The sequence below is a fragment of the Dendrobates tinctorius genome, unplaced genomic scaffold (genome assembly GCF_039654945.1).
Source record: "Dendrobates tinctorius isolate UK_male_01 unplaced genomic scaffold, ASM3965494v1 ptg000237l, whole genome shotgun sequence".
Classification (NCBI taxonomy): domain Eukaryota; kingdom Metazoa; phylum Chordata; class Amphibia; order Anura; family Dendrobatidae; genus Dendrobates; species Dendrobates tinctorius.
The window spans coordinates 4620563-4635157 of record NW_027361904.1 but is presented as its reverse complement, the minus strand read 5'-3'; the positions used below and the strand labels follow the sequence as shown (position 1 = coordinate 4635157).

Below are 14595 nucleotides of genomic sequence, written 5' to 3'. Positions count from 1 at the left end.
ATGGATGGGTTTTTCAGCATGATAATGATCCCAAGTACACCACCAGGGCAACGAAGGAGTGGCTTCATAAGAAGCATATGAAGGTCCTGGAGTGGCCTAGCCTGTCTCCAGATCTCAACCCCATAGAGAACCTTTGGAGGGATTTGAAAGTCCATGTTGCCCAGCGACAGGCCCAAAACATCACTGCTCTAGAGATCTGCATGGAGGAATGGGCCAACATATCACCAACAGTGTGTGCCAACCTTGTGAAGATTTACAGAAAATGTTTGACCTCTGTCATTGCCAACAAAGGATATATAACAAAATACTGAATGAACTTTTTTTCCACCATAATTTGCAAAATAAATCTTGCCAAATCAGACAAGGTGATTTTCTGGATCAGAATTGGAATTACTAACACAGGAAAAGAAATATGATGTCATTGGAATCACTGAAACTTGGTGGGACGATACACATGATTGGAATACAAGACTAGAAGGATACAACTTATTTGCAAGAAACAGACTTGATAAACGAGGAGGGGGTGTCGCATTGTATGTTAGAAACGCGTATATCTGCACAGAGATTGAAGCTTCAGAGACTGGGAGTTCTGTGGAAACTGTTTGGGTAAGAATACAAGGACAGAACAATGGAAAGGACACCATTGTAGGCATTTACTACAGGCCGCCTGTGCAAGCTGAAGATATGGATGAACTCTTTATGCATCAAATGGCCAAGTTCTCCAAAAAATATGACATAGTTGTCATGGGAGATTTCAACTATCCAGACATTTGTTGGGAATCTCTCTCAGGCAAAACTAACAGGTCAAGGAAATTCTTATCTTCTATTGCTGACAACTTTATCTTCCAAAAGGTAGGGGAGAAAACAAGGGGAACTGCTACCTTGGATCTAATCCTTATAAACAGGGAGGAAATGGTTGAGGAGGTAAAAGTGGCTGGGACCCTAGGAGGTAGCGACCATGCTATTTTAGAATTTTGGATAACTAGAGGAGGAAGACCTGTGAAGACTCAGACATCAAGGTTAGATTTCAGAAAAGCAGATTTTAAGGGATTCAAAAAGAGAATTGGAGGGATCCAATGGCTGGATATCCTTAAAGACAAAAATGTCCAGGAAGGATGGGAAATCTTGAAAAATTAGATTCTCAAAGCACAATTGTTAACAATTCCGAAAAGAGGGAAGAATAGGAAGCATTTAAGGAAACCAGGATGGATGAACACAGAACTTAAACACATGCTAAAAAGGAAGAAAGAAATGTTTATAAAATGGAAAGAGGGAGGCATATCTAAAGAAGAATATAATGCTGTCTGCCGAACCTGCAGGGCACGAATCAGATTATTTAAAGCTGACAATTTTTTTTTCGATTTTGGGGATATGTCAAAAGTAAAAGAAAAGTCAAAGATGCTATAGGATTTTTACAGGATGAAAATGATGAAATGGTAAGACAGGATGCTGAGAAGGCCGAACTTTTAAATTCCTATTTTGCATCTGTTTTCTCTCAGAAAGGAAATGTAACATCAACTGATCGTTACTGTCCTATTAAGGGCATAGAAGAATCCAGGATATCTATAAACAGAAAGATAAAAAAAATAAACTGCAAATAATGTATAAAGGTAATAATAATAAGGGTATTTAGCAAAAATAATTTGCAGTTTATTTTTTACTTTTTTGTTTTAGGATATTTGTGTTTTTTGTTTTCTCTGGTTAATGGTCATGTGTTATTATGCACTTACATTGTGCATACACATTAACTTACTTTCTCAGTTCAGACTCCAGTTTATTATTCATTTCATTGTGCATTCACTGCATATATGGGTGTGACCGCCCTCTTTCTGAGCTGGGAAAACCATCCTGTCTGGACTATGTTTTTACTAGTGGGTCAGTCCCTCAATCCTTGTTCACATTCACGTCACTTGGAAAGTGGAAAGGTTTTAAAGACTAGAGTAGGGACTGTCCCACAAAGGTTGCCGTGACGTGGCGGGATGGCTTGTACATTCTTTTGATCAAAATTATGTTTACTAAATACCCTTATTATTATTACCTTTATGCATTATTTGCATTTATTTTTTTAATTTTTAATTTTAGGATATTTGTGGTTTTTGTTATAACTATGGATAGATAAATAATAGCAAGGTCGATGTTTATTAATGAATGTTGAATTTTGAAAAACGGGAAAAAAAATGGTGTGGGCTTCTGTGCAATTTTCTGCGCCAGAGAGGCAGAGCCGACAGCCAATATTTGTAGCCTGGGAAGGGGGTTACACCCATAGATCTTCCCAGGCTATGAATATCAGCCCACAGCTGTCTGCGCAGCCTTCACTGGCTATTAAAATATGGGGACCCCCCCCCAAAAAATGACATGGGGTCCCCCTATATTTTATAGCCAGTAAGGCTACGCAGACAGCTGCGGGCTGATATTCATAGCCTAGGAAGGGGCCATGGATATTGCCACCCCGGCTACAAATACCAGCCCACAGCCACCCCAGAAATGGCGCATCTGTAAGATGCGCCAATTCTGGCACTTAGCCCCTCTCTTCCCACTGCCGTGTATCGGTGGCACATGTGGTAATAAAGGGGTTAATGTCAACTTTGATTGTAAGGAGACATTAAGCCAGGTTAATAATGGAGAAGCGTTGTCGTAGCTGTTTTTGTTCTGACCAAGCGTCAGATCTTTCCAGATCACCAGTGAGGCCGGATTGATGAGGTTTCTCGCCCTTCAGTTCACAAGCGCTTGGAGACAAAGTGACACACACACTGGTCGTGGCTAAATCACTTTATCTGACGTAATTAAATATAAGACATGTTTTTATACCATTTACAACAATATGTGACTCTGGAGCTCATTTGGCCCCCACCATCACCTCAGGGTCGTACGTACCTTGTTTACAATATACCCAGAACACGTTGTTGAGAACACATATGATAACAAGTATAGTTTCCTTGAAGACAGAGACTACTAGTCTACATAAGAATAATTCTAGCAATAATAAGGCAAAAGGCAATTGAAGTCTTAAAGGCATTTAAAGAGATATAAAAGCAAACCATTAACTCTTCTATATCAATTTCCCCCTTTTGTGACTGGTATAACCTTTGCCACAGGGTCAGGTGATGTCCACAAAGGAGCTACTCTCTCATGGGTCTAGTACCCATAAGGGGGCTTCCTACCTGCTTCGCCCATCCACCCTCAGTGTGGACACTCACCTTCCCCATCAGCAATGGCTACCTGGGGTCTATGATACACTACAGAAGGTTCAGCCTTAGATTTTTTTTTTCCACACATACATTATTCAGTAGCTTAAGTAATACATATATTAGCGCTTTTACGGCTACATAAAACAATAAGCAAAACAACAAAATTTGCATACAAGTCTGCAAAATGCCAAAAATCCATCCTGCAAGGCCATTAAACCAATTTGCTGGATTTAGGAAAGAGAATGTGTTACCTCACCAGGAGTCTCTGTTTGCACTGTGTTGCTTTAACCATTGGTCTCTACGTTCACCTGTTTTGTCTATACCGGCCCTGATCTGGAGATTGCAAGCAGGGTCTATAAAATTACAACAGGTGGGACCCATTATCTGACACATTCCTCCTTCTTTTGCTGTCAGGTAATCTAGTACTCTAGTATGTTGGTTAGTAACTATGATTAATTGTCTCTGTATTGTATTAGTCTCATTTAGAACTTCAAGAATCTGGAAAATCTGATCGTCCAGGTAGTCGGTAGCTTCCACTAATTTATCCCACAGTTGTGTTATGAAGGGGTATATTAGCATACTACTGAATATTTTGTTATCCCCATCTCTACTAGATGCGGCCTACCATTTGGCTGGGGCGTATTGTCTGCAGCCCTTCTATACAAAGTGTGAATTGGGACTGCTGCTGTGTCTATTTTACTATGAGGAACTATGAAAGTGGCTGGTGTCAGTTTAGCAAGAGTGCAGACCCCTCTTATGTCTGGGCTCACCCACCTGTAGGCACGATGTCCGCAAACCAAGAATACTCCTTCAGGGTGAACACAAACGTGACCAGGGGTCTGTATACATTGGTATAAACTCAAAAGTCCTGACCTACTGCAGGCTTATGGGCACACCGAGTATTATTCATTTGTTTTCCACTTACACCAGATGTACATTTACCCCTTTCTTTCCTTATTATTTTACCCGTAGATGCTCTACAGCCTTCAATACCATCCTGGTACATCGTCTTTTTAACCTGTGTTTGATCATGAGTGTAATTATTGTCCTCACCACAGGTGTCTGCTCCAGTGTGTTGAAGACTGAACCACCGTCCATCATTGGGAATAGGGTCTGAGTGAGGGATTTCAGTCCTCCTCCTGGCGACCATATTTCCGACATCTGAATCATATTCCCGCCACCACATTTGTACCTTTAGGCCGCGTTATATTAAACTGAAACCAGGGATTAGCGGCCCATTCGACTATAGCCAATGAGGCAGATATATCACGGGGCACATCTTTTCCCCAAAACCTAGATTGAGTCCAAGTCTCATGGTGTAGGCAGTGTGGGGTTAATACCTCCCATGGCTCCAGAGGTAAGGCCAAGTACGGCATAGTCCTCGCAGATACAGGGCTGTGTGTACAGATCCAACAGTCTTTCGGTTTCTGTCCTTCCATGTCCTTTATGAGAAGAGCATGATGCCGAATGAGTTTGTTGTCCCAGTCAGCATTTAAGAGTTTGCCCTGTGTCTCTGTAGAGTGCAGTAACCCTGTCACTGCCAGCAAGGTGATGAGGAGAACAGTCATTCTGCTGTTGACAGGACCTTCTTGCAGTGAAAGGCGTGGATCCAGGTGGACTTTCCCTCAAGTTTTACTGAAGTGGATGTGGTCAGCTGGACTTGGAAGGGGCCGTCAAATCGTGGGTCCCGGATCCTTCTCACGTGTCTCTCGTATAACCACCCAATCACCTGGATTCAGCTGATGCACATCTGCACTGGCATTAGGATCTGGAATGTATGAGAACACATGTTTATGCACCACATTAAGTCTTTCCTGCAAGGCCTGGACGTAGGCTGTCATATTACCGTGTTGCATTTGTAGCACCTGTGGGAAGTACAGACCAGTCTTTGGTACACTACCAAACAGGACTTCAAAGGGAGACAAGCCTGTCTTTCTATTTGGAGTGTGTCTGACTGAAAAGAGTGCAAGAGGCAAGCACTCCACCCAGCTCTTTCCTGTGTCTGCCATGGCCTTTTGAATTTTCAGTTTGTGTCCCATTTAGTCTTTCCACTTTCCCACTACCTTGTGGCCTATATGGTGTATGAAATGCTTGCTGTACACCTAGGGCCTGCATGACTTCCCTCATTTTTTCTCACGTGAAGTGTGCACCCCTATCTGTTTCTGTGGTTTCTGGGACACCATACCTGCAGATCAGTTCTTTCATCAGTTTGTCTGTAGTCATTTTAGCATTTGCACGTTCTACCGGATAGGCTTCCGGCCAACCAGAGAAGAGATCTACACATACTGGGATATTTGCATACACTCCTACCTTGGTAGCTGTATGTCGTCAATCTGCAGTCTCTGAAGCGGGTAGAGAGGCCTAGGTGTCGCTTTCTTAGGGACTTTTACTGTTTTACCTGGTTTGTGCTGTGCACAGATGAGGCATGATTGTACAAGTTTCGCGGCTGCGTAACTGAAACCAGGAGCGATCCAGAAGGCATCTACCATGGCACACATGTGACTTTTTGAGGTGTGAGTGGGGCCATGAGCTGCTTGCGCCATGATTGGGAACAGGGACTTTGGTGGGCACATTTTATCCTTATTCTCCCATACTCCATTTGAGTTCAGCTCAGCTCCCAGTCTCCCCCCGGTGTACCTTCTCTGTTTGGGCAGCCTTTTACTGGAGGGATTTCAGGACATCTAGACCCAATGTGGCTGGAATACGCTGACTCCCCGCCACCGTCCACTGCTCTCTAGGCCGCCTTGTGCTATTTTAGCAGCCTCGTTCGCCCTTCTATTGCCCTCTACCTCCACGGAGTCACCTTTGTGTGTGCTTTTACCTTGACAATGCCAACCTGGACTGGTAACATCAATGCCTCCATCAATTGTTTCACCAGCTCTTCATTTTTAATGGTCTTCGAATCTGTGAAAATATTAGCGACTTTACCTGCAGCGGCTCTACACGCCTCAGTGAGTGCCTTCAACTCTGCCTCCTGCGCCGACATGTGAGGAGAGAGTGGTTCCGCTCGGATTACCTCATGTGAGGATACTACTGCATATCCAGTGTAGAATCGTCCATCCTGGTGGTATCTGGGGCCATCTACATGAAAAAAACTCAAAGTCTGCATTAGGAACAGGTTTTTCATGAATGTGTGCAAACCCAACTGTCTCCTGACTCATCAGTTCTATGCAGACATGTTCATGCGTCATGTCAAAGTATCCTTCCTCACTTGCTAATACGGTCACCAATTCCCCCTTTTCTGAATCCACAGGCAGGAGGGTGGCTGGATTCAGAACGTTACATCTTTTGAGGGGTGACATACTCAGGAATTAGTAGAGCACACTCAAGTCCGAGCTGTCTGGCCATAGACAGATGTTTTGGTTGAACTTGTAGGAGTATGGCATGGATGTCATGTGGGGAATAGATTGTCAAAAGAAACGTCAGTGTCATCTCACATGCCTTTCCTAGTAGTGCGGCTGCTCCTACCGCACAGACACAATCAATTTTGTGTGAGGTCCCGGGTCTAATGACAAGCAGTCATAAAGTGGTTGGAATATTTGTAAAGCGGACCTTATCCAAGGCCTACTGTAGGTCACTAAACCTAGGAAAGTGCATAGATGCTGATGTGACCTGGGTAGAGGGAGATTTTGAATTGCCTGTTTCCTGTCAGGTGTCTGGTACCTTCGGCAATATAATGTCCCAACAAATGTCACCTTTTGTTTGTAATACTGTAATTTGTCACGTGAGACCTTGCAACCCTTAGGGTCATCCACGTACTGTAATAGTACAATCAGCGGATGAGGTGATTGCCACTACTCAAGGATCCCTGCCATCACTGCTGAATAGATGGCAGGGGGTTTCTTTCCCCCTTTTGTGGGTGGACTGTCCAACAATATTGTTCACCTCTATGAGTAAAGGAGAAAGATACTGACAGTCTGTGTGCAGGGGTACAGAGAAAAATGCACCTGCTAAATCAATGACTGTGAAACATTTTGACATTACTGGGATCTGTGCTTTCTGTAAGTGTCAGCAAACCCTTGAGTTCCTTTTTTTTTTTTTTTCCTAATGGGATACAAAGTGGTGTCACAGGGGGAAGATCTTTGCAGTCCAAAGGGGGGGTTTCTTTGCACCAGAACCCCTGCCTTAACATACTCTCTAATATCTCTGCTCGGGGTAATTGATTTGGCTAGGCTCAAGGGGTATTGCTTAAAACAATTCAATCATGACAGGGGGAATGGGCAACCGACCCACATCCGTTTTTCCCCTTGCCCAAACAGTGTCTGGCACCTGTCCCATTTCCTCATCCTCAGGCATTTTGGTGTCAGGTGTTAGTTTCACCGCTTTTGTCATATACACCATTGCCGCAATCTTACACAAATGTTTATCTGAGAGGGGACTTGTGACTGTAATACCCTCAGGAGAGTACTGTATGGTGGCCGGGATCGCACTCAGCACATCTGCTCCCAGTAAATTCATAGGGGTATTGTCACTAACAATAAGTTTTGTAAGTACCACAATTCCAGCACCTCACTGTTTCTAGGTCCCTTGGTACCTTACTACGTCTCCACTGTTTTCCTTGTGCTCCAGCATACATGACAGGTCGTCTTATTGTCCTTGTTTGCTCAATTTCTTTAGCTACCTTAAGGAGGTCTTTCGGATCTACATGTCTCCATTCAGGTCTGGCTGTCTGTACTGTGTCTCGTAAGTCTTTGCTCATACCGTCAATGAATGCATTCACCAGTATTCTAACATCAAGTGGGTTTATGCAAATGTACCCCATGTCTGCCCATTTCAGCTGTAACCGTCCAAAGTACATCTCTACACTCTCTCCTCTTTGCTGTGTCACGTTAATCAGGAGTATGGACTGCTCTGATTGTTCCACTGCAGCCCATTGTCTTAGTGACTCACAGTACGTCTCCCCAGATCGTGCAGATTTATCATCCATGCCCCAAGCCTGATCCTTTGTCACATCTGTGTGTGTCTTAATTATGTCCTAGTGCGTCACCTGCCTTTAACCTCTCTAGGTCTGCCCAGGTACACTTATATGTCTGCTGTATTTCCTGTATGTGTCTGTAAAATGGGAATGGTTGGTCTTCAGGGTCAGGCAACTGTTTCAACAAAGCTAGCTGGTCAGAGGGGCTCCAGGGATAATACACCTGCATCTTTCTTATTCTAGTCGCACTGATGGGGTTGGTCGTCTGATGTCTACTGTCAGCTTACTCCTCAAAGGTCAATGTCCCCACTACCCACTCTATTATGTCAGCTTCTTATGTCACTACATATGATCTTGTCTGGACAGGATTTAGCGCAACTCGCTTAGGTCAGTAGCACAGGTCACACAAGTAGCTATTCAGTCTGGGTTTGTCTGAGTCTGATCACAGTGTTTACAAGTCCATCTGTTTTGTCTGAGTCTCTGGTTACTCTTTGTCAATCAAAACATTCATAATACACCTTCCACACTGCTGCACATTCATTCTCAAGCATCATTTATTCACTTGCTATTTTCTTCCCTTGTCTGTGCCTTTTTGTACATCCAAACATTCACACTCTGGTATTTTTGCCTTTTTTTTTTTTTTTTTAAATTGGTCCAACCTGTATTACTGCTTCCTTTCTTCTCTGTCTTTTTCAATTTGCATAGCTCTCTTGGATCTCATTGGGGGCACCGACAGTACACAGAAAAAGTTGCCATGGCTTCAACCTTTTTCTGCCGACAGCTCACTTTTCTTCTGAAATGCCCTCCCAGTGTGCCTGGACTTCTGTCTTACAGGCCACACTTAGCAAGTCAGAGAGAGCCTGCCAAGGTGTAGCGGGAAGGCTCCTTGCCTCTCACCCGGTAGACCTACAGGATGTAGCGGGAAGGCTCTCTGCCTCTCACCCGCTAGATCAGCTGGCTAGAATAGGATCAGGCCTGCATCCTTCCAGCCCAGCTCCATGGATTGTTGTGGGAAGGCTATTTCAACCTTAGACAGCTCACCTTTCTTCTGAAATGCCCTCCCAGTGTGCCTGGACCTCTGTCTTACAGGCCACACTTAGCAAGTCAGAGTGAGCCTGCCAAGGTATATCCAGAGGGCTCCTCACCCTCGCCTCTCACCCACAACAATAAAACCTGCTGACTAAAGTAAGAAGTCCCAGGTGTGATAGGACTCTAACCCACTTTATCAGCCGTACAGTCGGCTACCTCCTCTGTTGATACACAATTTGCTATACAAATCAATCACACAACTAGAAGCAGGTTCAAACACATTAATGACCGAACAATCACTTACAATGACCATCAATCACTATATCAGCGTCAATAAGACGCCTATTCATTATTAGTCTTATAGTAAGAAAGAGTTAAAAACAAACACACACACATTAAAATAAAGTATTTTAATTAAATAAAACATGACACGTTTTTTCATCATTTTTATTGTACGCCTAAATCCATTTGAAGCCCTAGTCTCCTGTAAAACATTAAAAAAAACAACAGTATACTCCCTGTCCGAATTAATCCCATTAATAACGATAGTCCCATGACAATCTCTGCTATAGAGCTGTCACATAAGCAGATGTGACCTTTCTATAGGCCTCCAATGACACACTGACGGGAGATAACCCTCCAGCAGTGTCATCGGAGATAAGCTTCTCACTTTACTGCACTACAGTGTAGAGCCGCAAAGTGACAGGTGAACTCAGGTGACCTGTCGGCGACAGAGTGATACAAAGCAGAGGATTATCTCCGTCATTGTATCACCGGAGCCCCTGGAAAGCAGTCCCATCAGCTGATGTGACAGCTCTCCACAGGAGATCGTCATGGGACAATCGTTATTAATTGGATTACGTCGGACACAGGGAGTATATTGTTGGTTTATTATTTACATTTTTTTTCAGGTGAACGAGAGCTTCGGGGGTTAGCAGAATATGGTAAGTATGGACTATATGTGTGTATATGTTTTTTTTTTTTTTTTAACATTCAACACATTAGCCGGATGATGGGACTACTACTGTCTCATCATTGGCTAATGTGTCAATCAGTCCCTGTAACTGTAGCAGGCATAGCCGGATGGGACTTGTAGTCCCATTGGATGATGCCTGCATACACACACACACACACACGCAGACCCCCGAAAGACCCTCGCACACCCCCTGCATAGCCCTGGCAGACCCCCCCCCACACACAGCTTCGGCAGACCCCGCAAGACCCCGGTCAGCCCGCAGACCCCCCATACAGCCCCAGCAGACATCGCACAGCCCCGCAGACCCCCCCACACACATAGCCCGCACACAGTCACCGCCCACACACTTCCCTCCTCCTGATCTGCATTTCATCCACAGCAAAACCGCAGATCTTTTTCAGACCTGCGGATTTGCTGCAGAAGTTCCCAACTCAATGCAAGTCAATGGGTGCAGAAACGCTGCAGATCCGCACAAAGAATGGACATGCTGCGGAAAATAAAGCGCTGCGAATCCATGCGTTTTTTCCCACAGCGTGTGCACATCGTTTTTGAATTTCCCATTGATTTACATTGTGTGCACTCTGCACTGCAGATTTGATGCAATTCCGTGCGTCCAAAAAACGCCGCGGAAAAGCATCAAAAACCGCAACGTGTGCACATACCCTTGCACCCCAGAGTACTGAAGGAGATAGCAGAAGAAATATTTGAACCCCTCTCCATAATCTTTGAAAATTCTTGGAGAACAGGAGAAGTCCCAGAAGACTGGAGAAGAGCAAATGTTGTTCCTATCTTCAAAAAGGGGAAGAAGGTGGACCCAGGCAACTATAGGCCGGTGAGTCTGACTTCTATACCAGGAAAGATCTTTGAACAAATTATTAAACAACATGTATGTCAATACCTGGATAAGAATGAAGTGATTAAACAGAGTCAGCATGGGTTTGTAACTAATAAGTCATGTCAGACTAACTTAATTTCCTTCTATGACGGAATCACTGATTGGGTGGATCAAGGAAATGCTGTAGATATAGTATATCTTGACTTCAGCAAAGCATTTGACAAAGTATCTCATACAATCCTTATTGAAAAAATGACTAAGTATGGAATGGACAAGGCAACTGTTAGGTGGATTCATAACTGGCTTAGTGATCGGACCCAAAGAGTGGTCGTAAATGGCTGCACATCCAGTTGGAAGAATGTCTCAAGTGGGGTACCACAGGGCTCTGTCCTGGGCCCTGTATTGTTCAACATCTTTATCAACGATTTAGATGAAGGAATTGAGGGTAAACTGATTAAATTTGCTGATGACACTATCCCCAGGAGGGATAGCTAATACTAGAGAAGATAGAGAGGATTCAAAAAGATATAAACACAATGGAGCAGTGGGCCACAAGTTCCTGGGGAGCCAAGGGCCCACCAGTAACCAACTTGAGGGCTTCACTTTTCAATTACATGCAAATGTAACATTATCCTTAATCAAAAATGTATAAAATAAGATGCTGCCTCCGTCTGTACATAGTGATTCAAGTATATTGTGCCAAGTACTGGTCAAATATGAGGGTGGTAGCTCACACTTACACAGGGGCCCACCGGGAGATTCTCCTGTGAGCCATTCTGAGCCTGGCTGCAAATAACAGAATGGTTTTTAACAGGAAAAATGCAAAGTACTACATCTGGGTAATAAAAAAGCATATACAGAATGGGAGGAATAGGACTATGCAACAGCACATGTGAAAAAGACTTGGGTATACTAATAGATCACAGACTGAATATGAGTCAACAGTGTGATGCAGCAGCAAAAAAGGCAAATGCAATTCTAGGATGTATTAACAGAAGCATACAGTCTAGATCACGTGAAGTCATTATTGCCCTCTACTCCTCTTTGGTCAGACCTCATCTAGAATACTGTGTCCAGTTTTGGGCGCCACATTTTAAAAAAGACATCAACAAAATGGAGCAAGTTCAGAAAAGAGCGACCAGAATGGTGACCGGTCTGCAAACCATATTCAGCAAAAAGCAGCCGACAGCACAGCGGAAAAGTGGATGCAGGTTCAAAGGTCCATGGACCCAAATGAACAAATGTCCATATAAGAAAGAGGAACAGCATCCAATCCAGGTGAAAATCGTATGAAAGATTTATTCTGCCAGTGCAAAATACAACGTTTCAGCCATATTTTGGCCTTTTTCAAGTATACTTATATACTTGAAAAAGGCCACAATATGGCCGAAATGTTGTATTTTACACTGGCAGAATAAATCTTTGATACGATTTTCACCTGGATTGGATGCTGTTCCTCTTTCTTATACGCTCTGCAAACCATGTCCTATGAGGAACGGTTACAGGATTTGGGGATGTTTAGCTGCAAAAGAGAAGACTGAGAGGAGACTTAATAGCTGTCTACAAATATCTAAAGGACTGTCACATTGTAGAGGGATCAACTTTATTCTCATTTGCACAAGGAAAGACTAGAAGCAATGGGATGAAACTGAATGGGAGGAGACACAGATTAGATATTAGAAAAAACTTTTTGACAGTTAGAGTGATCAATGAGTGGAACAGGCTGCCACGAGAAGTGGTGAGTTCTCCTTCAATGGAAGTCTTCAAACAGAGGCTGGACAGACATCTGTCTGAGATGATAGTGAATCCTGCTTTGAGCAGGGGGCTGGACCAGATGACCCAGGAGGTCCCTTCCAACTCTACCATTCTATGGTTCTATGAACACTCCCTACTACCTCCAATACAAACCTACAAAGATAGCCACTTGGCTTACTGGAGCATATCCCTAAGACGTGACATATAACCAAGCAAAAAGCAAATATCAAATTCAGTAAATCCAAAAGCTATAGATAATGAGATCTAGGTAATGTAGATCATAATTGAAGAGATAATCAAACATGAGGGGTATATATGACAATGTAAGGTGAGAGAAACAGCTAAAAATAGGTGTGGAGACAGATGGAAAAATGTGCATCACATCCGGGAGAGTACAATACAAAACTATCCCACTGGCGCTCCAGACATACAATGTACACATCCTATGGTAGTGTGGTGTATAAATAAGATCAATGATGGGATGCATCGAACTTATAAATCAAAAAGCAGTATGTATCAAAAGGCAGAAAAATTATACTGCCATATACTAAGGCGGTGAAACGCGCGTCGAGGCTCCAGCTATGCCCCATCCTGCGTTCCTGCAGTTTACTTACATTATGTTTCAAGGTAAATTTATTTCACATGATCAGGTCCCAATGTAGATGATTGCTACCCTGAGTCATAGATGCTAGCTTTCCATCATTGAGATGGTAGTGGCATTCACTCTTGCTCACTTTCCATCTCAGCTGCAGTCTATCACAGGAGATTTCTGCGTGGCAGTATCATTTTCTGCGTTTGATTTATAGGTCGATGCATCCCATTATTGATCTTACTTGTATACCACACTAGCATAGATTGTGTGCATTGTATGTCTGGAGCACCAGTGGGACATTTGTGTCGTGTATTGTCTCCTATGTGATGCACATTTTTCCATCTGTCTCCACATCTGTTCTTCGCTCTTTCTCTCACATTATTGTCATTGACAGATATTTAATGTTAAATAAAATGGAATATTTTGCTAAGCTTACCCCCTCATGCTTGTTTATCTCTTCAATTATGATCTACATTACCTACATCTCATTCATTATCTTGGATTTTGGGATTTAGAGATTTTCTTTTTGTTTGACTTTTTTTTCACACAGGGCCCTGTAGATTTGGATTTCTTTTTCCCTTAATAATAAAGACCTTCATTTATTAAAGGGAGCCTGTCACCCTTTTTTTCGCCTATCAGCTACCGGCACTGCCATCAGGGGCGTGTCTACAGCATTCTGTAATGCTGTAGATAAGCCCCCGATGTAACCTGAAAGAGAAGAAAAACGAGTTATATTATACTCACCCAGGGGCGTTCCAGGTCCGGTTTTGGTCCGATGGGTGTTGCGGTCCGGGTCCTCCCATCTTCTAACAATGACATCCTTTTCTTTGCTTCCTGCCATGGCTCTGGCGCAGGCGCACTGCTCTGCCCTGTTGAGGGCAGAGTCCCGCAGCGTGCAGGCACCGGACCTCTCTGACCTTTCCCGTCGCCTGCGCACTGCAGTACTCTGCTATGCCCTCAACAGGGCAGAGCAGTGCGCCTGCGCAGGAGCGGCGATGAGAAGCAAAGAGGACATCATGGTTAGAAGACGGGAGGCACCGGACAGGACCGCGACACCCATCGGACCAAAACCGGACCTGGAACGCCCCTGGGTGAGTATAATATAACTCGTTTTTCTTCTCTTTCAGGTTACATTGGGGGCTTACCTACAGCATTACAGAATGCTGTAGACACTCCCCTGATGGCGGTGCCGGCAGCTGATAGGCGAAAAATGGGGTAACATATTCCCTTTAACTGAATTTTGTGATTACTTGTGTTATCTTCATGATTCTGTTCTCAAGTGTTCCAGGACCAGGGACCCCTTCC

General features: G+C 43.7%; 1 long non-coding RNA gene across 1 annotated transcript; it reads right to left on the bottom strand.

Annotated features, from left to right (window-relative positions):
- Window positions 1-2754: 2754 nt before the first annotated feature.
- Window positions 2755-11730, bottom strand: LOC141060447 (uncharacterized). Its single transcript, XR_012222705.1, has 2 exons — window positions 11684-11730; window positions 2755-4956 (listed from the first exon to the last, which is right to left on the bottom strand). It is a non-coding gene; the product is annotated as an uncharacterized lncRNA (long non-coding RNA).
- Between the last annotated feature and the right edge of the window lie 2865 nt (window positions 11731-14595).